The 6,665-nt window shown below is 38.0% G+C and overlaps 1 long non-coding RNA gene across 1 annotated transcript; it reads left to right on the top strand.

The window, feature by feature from the left end:
• The first annotated feature begins 1,985 nt into the window (after nt 1-1,985).
• On the top strand, nt 1,986-3,475 carry LOC139136139 (uncharacterized). Its single transcript, XR_011553120.1, has 3 exons — nt 1,986-2,274; nt 3,070-3,169; nt 3,426-3,475. It is a non-coding gene; the product is annotated as an uncharacterized lncRNA (long non-coding RNA).
• Nucleotides 3,476-6,665: the final 3,190 nt, after the last annotated feature.

The following is a 6,665-nucleotide window of genomic DNA, read 5'->3' as shown; positions in this document are numbered from 1 at the left end:
GGAACTACAGCACCTTCGTGCCTCACACGGCCAACTCGGAACAAAATAACATATCTACGCCGCTTTTCGAAATATATGGAGCACTATCTGAAGTTACACAACAAATGTTATGATTAGTTTCACTGAGAAATGACATTTTGTAATAAGTCCTGATAGAAAAAGTGGATAATTTACGGGCATAGAGTTAGCATTGCCTAACACTACCTGAAATGGCTGGCCATAGGCTAAACAGAAGGTACCCTACACCTGCATTGCTTATGCTGTACATACTAAAGTATGTATAAGAAAGAACTGCTTCGCGGAGGATTAAGTTGCCGATGTTTCCAAAAAGAAATCTTACGAAGTAAAGAAAACTACCCATTAATTCAACTTTGAATAGAACCGTATGATTTAAGTATCGCAAGTATCGTAATTGCCAAATACTACGTCGTTATTATCGGACAGCAGCCATCTATTTGGTAGTGCATATAATAGTGACCATAGACTATAATGTTTAACGAGTAACAAAAAGTACTTGCCTTTTTCTGAAAAGCTCACAATTAGAAATTTTGAAGACGAAAAAGTAGAAAACCATTTCGTGCAATACAAAACAATGGCACTCGATTCTGGAGAACACTCCCAAATGATGACGTCATTAGATGAGAATATACAACGTATTACTATCCAATGTCACTGCGACGTGGAAGAATAGGCATTTTCAACATTTGGTTGAGCGACTACTGCACAATCATTCGATAAAAAGTAAATCACTAAACAGTCGCTGCTCATCTTTTTCTGTCTATAGCATCACGAAACGTAGTATAAAGTATGATAGATTGCATAAAAAAGCAATCATATTGATCGCTAAGGTAATCATGGCATCCCAACTGTAATCATCATCTTGATTTTTCCGACGCATTCTGCATAATTAGCAAAGCCACCATCTTTCTCCTTTTATACACACACCATCGACCATGGCGTTCAAACTCATTGATGATGTACCCGATGATTTCATTCGTCGAGCTCGCCAAAAAGAAAGGGTCATTAGAGACTAGACACAAGCTACAGGGGGGCTGGAGTTTTTCAAATTGACGCTGTGCGAAAAAAAGTTACCCTTAAAAAGTGTCTGCGAGAAAACAAGCGGCCATCCTTATTTCCACGTGCAAAAATAGTGGCCCTCACCATGCATGTGATAGTCCATATCAATAATATCTTAATATGCACATAACTTCTCGTTTGACTTTTGAACTTTAAAATCAATAATGTTTAACCTTTGAATTATTTGATGGAAAAAAGCTCACTTTTACAATAAACACTTCTATAAACTACTTGAAGTACAATTGGCTATTCAAAATAAAAAAGGCAATATAATGTTTACCTTCATTTGTAGTTTGGCTTACTTATAAATGTACAGATATAGCAAGTTATAGAGGCTATAGTTGATAAATCAATATATATAGTCAATTTACAAACATCTATAAATGTACGGATTGCTAGTGTTATTGGAAAAAATATTCTTAGTTTTCTCATAGACTACCATGTGCAGTGGATCCACATTTTCCTGTAAATGAATTATCTGTGCGAGGATGTCTCAGCTTTATTTTCGAAAAGATTAATATATCTGAAATGCAGTCATTCAAACTTGTGAGAGTACGTCACCCAAAGCAACAACGGGAACAATTTCTGTCCCATATCACTCCCATAATTCAGATGTACGGGTCTTTTGCACGGAATCTCGGACGATATCATGAAATCTGTGTTTCTTCAACAAATAGGTGACGTCGCTATGAAATATATACACTAAATCAGTCAGTTGACAAACGGATATTAAAGGCGCTATTGTTTCTCAACTTCATCAAAATTAGTTAAAATTTTCAAAAGTTTCAAAGGGGAAAAATACAGGGAAACAAATAAAAAATCCAGATATTTATGATAGCAGCTTTAAATAAAATTTTATAGATACAATCTATAATTCTATGGTTTTACAAAGACTGTCATGCCGAATACAAAGGCTGTAAATCCATCGAAGAGACGCAGAAGCTTCTGGCGGATACCCTCACACGCGGAGTAGATACGAGTCGCTCTGTTCGTGAAGCTGAATCTACCAAAGTCGCAGATGTACTGGATGAAGTGAAACTGAAAGGAGAACGAATATCCCAAGTTCATGACAGATTGAAAGGGCAGTTGGATCGAGTTACACTTAACAAACAAAGTGATGGGGAAAAGGATGATTCTGACGTTTACTTCAATTTATGGGATTTCGCAGGCCAAAATGTGTATTATATAACCCATCAGGTTGGTCTCACTGCTGTTCCAACACTTACATTGAAAGAGAAATTGAATAGGGACATCAGCATCCTCTATTTCTGTACAGCTAATGTCGAAATAATTAATGAAAAATGAGATGATACTGCTATCTTTCTTATAAGCTAATACTGCTCTTATTAGTTACACTGTATGAAATATTAACCTTGTCATTACTAACACCGGAATGCTGGACGTATTACTTAAACTGTGAAAAGGTATCTCGTCAGAAGCAGAGCTGGAGAATTATATATGACCATAAAAGGGACAATACCAGTGCTTTTTGATAATATTCCCAACGTTCATTTTCCAGAAAACAAGTAAACATTCTTTTTCGTGTCCATAAAATGTTTTCAAATACAAAATATTAGCCTTGCAAACATAACTCATGGTTATTTTATACAATATTGGTGATATCAACGCTCAATTTCAGTTGTCAACAATGACATTGGATAGTAGACAAATAAAGGATACAACGACAAGTTGAACATAAGGCATTTCGGAAAGGTTTATAACAAGTACAATGTAAATGTTTTAGGGGAAAATAAGAAATATTGGAAAATACCCTGTAAGTTACTGCGAATGGAGCCTTAAAACTGTTGATCAGTCACGTTCACAATTGTTCAACCTTTTGCACGGTTATTAACGTGGAAATGCGTGTTCGCACCAAAGATCGAACACCATGCGCGGGAGCCTTAAAAAGCTCTCTCTCTCTCTCTCTCTCTCTCTCTCTCTCTCTCTCTCTCTCTCTCTCTCTCTCTCTCTCTCTCTCTCTCTCTCTCTCAGGTGTTCCTTGCAAGTCGGGTTATTTACATCCTTGTCATCGATCTCACTCAGTCTCTGAATGATGTTTTGTCTGACGACGGTGAAAACTGGACACAAGAGCGTAAGTAACACTGCGATATACCTGTAGATTTTCCAACAACCAGTCAATATTGATACAATTTGACCATGTCGTCTGTTATGGCTTTGTTTGTCGAACAACGGTAGTATAATTGTATTTTGTATTATTCAATGACGAATAAATACTATGAGTGAGATTTAAGGAAACGTTGCAGCGTTTTACCTCTTAGTTAGTGTACAGTGAACTGCTGGTAAGAGTGGTATTATAATCACATCGTCCGATTTACCAACCTTCGTAGAGTTTCTGAGTTTTTGGATGAACTCGATACACACACATGCTAGCCAACAACTGGACGGAAGTGATAAGACAGCAGCTGCCCCACCTGTCATCGTTTTAGGAACCAAGAAAGATCTGTTCATACAGGTAAAGTTGTAAATGCAACGTTTAATCGACCGTAATTGGCCACTTAAAGCCCTAATAGTTGCGAATGTGTAATAAGCCGATCTCAAAATATTTTCATTTTTGCAAGAGTTTTCCTTGAAAGAGACCCATTAAAGACTAAACACGTGTAAAACACTGTCATTAGTGTCGAAAGTGGCATGTTAATCCATAAGTTTTAACATCATTTTCGATTTCCCGCCATTTTCAAAAACTAATCACATGACATAGAAAATAAAGATTAGGAAAACAAAATGTCGGCCATAGTGTGTTGAGCATTTAAGTTAATGTACTCATGCTTGTTTCTTTTATGTTCAAGATGTATATGTGCAGGAAATACTGCACTTTTTGTACTTTTCCGCGGGGGTTACCATTTTACGAGCACGGCTGCCGTTCATTATTCACCTGCTAAACGTGTAGGCATGGTTCACATCAGAGAGCAGTGACACTTCTTTACACGTCCTTCAGTCAGCACATTTACACGAACCAACTTTGGTTTGAAAATAGAATAATGAAAACAAGGCAGTATTGCTGAAGGCAATGAGTACTTGGGCCGTGATAGAGTAATTTTGAGGACAATATATACTACTATTCAAATATGGTCTTGAATTTCCTCTTGTCAATTAGGGATTAACTGGTTATTAAACGAAGCAATGGCATGACAACGGCAAAATAGTCTAGCAACTTTTGTGGAGTTCGAAGCAGGGGTTCTTTATTTATAGTGGAAATTGCTTAAACTCCTTAAATATTCAAATTACAGCAAATTTCTTTTGTTCTCGATGGTAGATGTCTAATATTTAGATGGGCATATTTAGATTTCTACCCTATAGTTATCCCTATATACCGAAAATCGGACATCCAGCTCTATTGGCTTGCTCAGAATTAGATATGCGCATAATTAATGAGGTACAATATGTGGTGTCATAAGGTGTCCCATCATACCAAATATGAAGGGTGTAGCACTTGTGGTTACTGAGTTGTGGACAAATATATTTGAGGTCAAAGGTCATTGAGGTCACGTGACATTTTGTCAAAATAATTGTATTGCTAAGTTATTCCTATATACCAAAAATCAGACCTCTAGCTCTATTGGCTCGCTCAAAATTAGATATGCGCATAATTAATGAGGTACAATATGTGGCGTCATAAGGTGTTTTATCATACCAAATATGAAGGATGTAGCACTTGTGGTTACTGAGTTGTGGACAAATATATATATTTGAGGTCAAAGGTCATTGAGGTCACGTCACATTTTGTCATAATAATTGTATTGCTAAGTTATTCCTATATACCAAAAATCAGACTTCTAGCTCTATTGGCTCGCTCAAAATAAGATATGTGCATAATTAATGAGGTACAATATATGGTGTCATAAGGTGTCCTATCATACCAAATATGAAGGATGTAGCACTTGTGGTTACTGAGTTGTGGACAAATATGTATATTTGAGGTCAAAGGTCATTGAGGTCACGTCACATTTTGTCATAATAATTGTATTGCTAAGTTATTCCTATATACCAAAAATCAGACCTCTAGCTATTGGCTCGCTCAAAATTAGATATGTGTATAATTAATGGGGTACAATATGTAGCGTCATAAGGTGTCCCATCATACCAAATATGAAAGGTTTAGCACTTGTGGTTACTGAGTTATGGACAATAATGAGGTCAAAGGTCACCAAGGTCACATGATATTTTGTCAAAATGTCTGAGATATCTGCGTGAACGGATGGACTCACTGATGGACTCACGGACGGATATGACCCAATAGATAAGCCCCCTGGACTTTATCCGTGGGGACAAAAAACTGTGTCACTGCATCCTTTAGGCAATATGAATACGATGAGAAACTAAATTTTTATTTTCTTGGCCTTATACATGGGTGTCTATGAAGAACTGCCTTATACATGGGAGTCTATGGAGGTGTAAACTAAAAAGTCCTCTAACACGGCCAAATTCGATCGCATTGTGAAACAAATCGACGTGCATCTGTATGGGGTTGGGTACCATTCTTGTGCAAAGTTTGAAAGCATGTCTGAGATATCTGCGTGAACGGACGGACGGACGGACTGACATGACCAAACCTATAAGTATAACTCCCCCAGGACTTCGTCCGTGGGCACTAAAAACAACGCAACAGTTATTACAGCTACACCGGCGGTAGGTTCATATCCAGAGCCCCGTACGGTCTGCCGCCGTCGCTTGAAAACAATCTCATAAACCTGGCCATAGTTAACTGTGTATGGGCAGCTGGATACTTGACTTCCCGGAGAAGGCGAGCTGTCACGTTCAAGCTCAGGATTATTTCACGATCAAATTTCAGTAAATTTACCTTACCTAGATGAAATTTTGTCTATAGGCTGAAATTTTGCCGAAGTTTGACAAAATTACATCGATTTTTCAGGTTCATATCCGACATTTTTGAGTTTTGAGTGCAGACAGAAATAAGTTTTGAGGCAACATGGCTGCGACCCCATGTTGACCCCTAGCCCTGCGTACGATGCTATGTGCTACAGCTAACACACAGCATCGTACGCAGGGCTAGCGAGAGAGTTGCCGACATCGACGGTTATTTACGAGAAGTGAATAAAAGGACTGTCATTTCTGGAAGCGATCGAGTAGCTGAGGTAGCCTGGGATACGACTTGAGCCCAAGAACGCTGAATTTCGGCAGTAATTTGGCTTTTTACGTCAAGTCCCAAAATGGATTTGAAGTCACCGACCCTACGTACGCGTGTCTTTTCAGGGCTGTGGTGAGTGGGGCGATTAGCTGTAGCGGAACACACAGCATCGTACGCAGGGCTAGTTGACCCCAAGTGAAAATGTGTTCGCGATCAAATCTTCCTATATTTTTTTTAAAATTTTCAACAAAATCATCGCTTCTTAAATCTTTTGTAAAATATAAAATACTAAAATCAAAATGCGATGTGCCATGTCTCCAGATTTCTAAAATATCGTTCGTTGACCGTTCGACGGAATACTCATTTCGCAAACTTGTGACGCAGTTGAAATTCAATACTGACCGCCAAATAATCTTAATGAGACGAGATCATTCTAGACATCCTCCATTCCTTAATTCATCCGTTAGAGTTAGAGTTCAGC

This window comes from Ptychodera flava, chromosome 7 (assembly GCF_041260155.1).
Source record: "Ptychodera flava strain L36383 chromosome 7, AS_Pfla_20210202, whole genome shotgun sequence".
NCBI lineage: Eukaryota > Metazoa > Hemichordata > Enteropneusta > Ptychoderidae > Ptychodera > Ptychodera flava.
The sequence above is the reverse complement of the archived record's forward strand: the minus strand, read 5'-3'. Positions and strand labels throughout refer to the sequence as shown.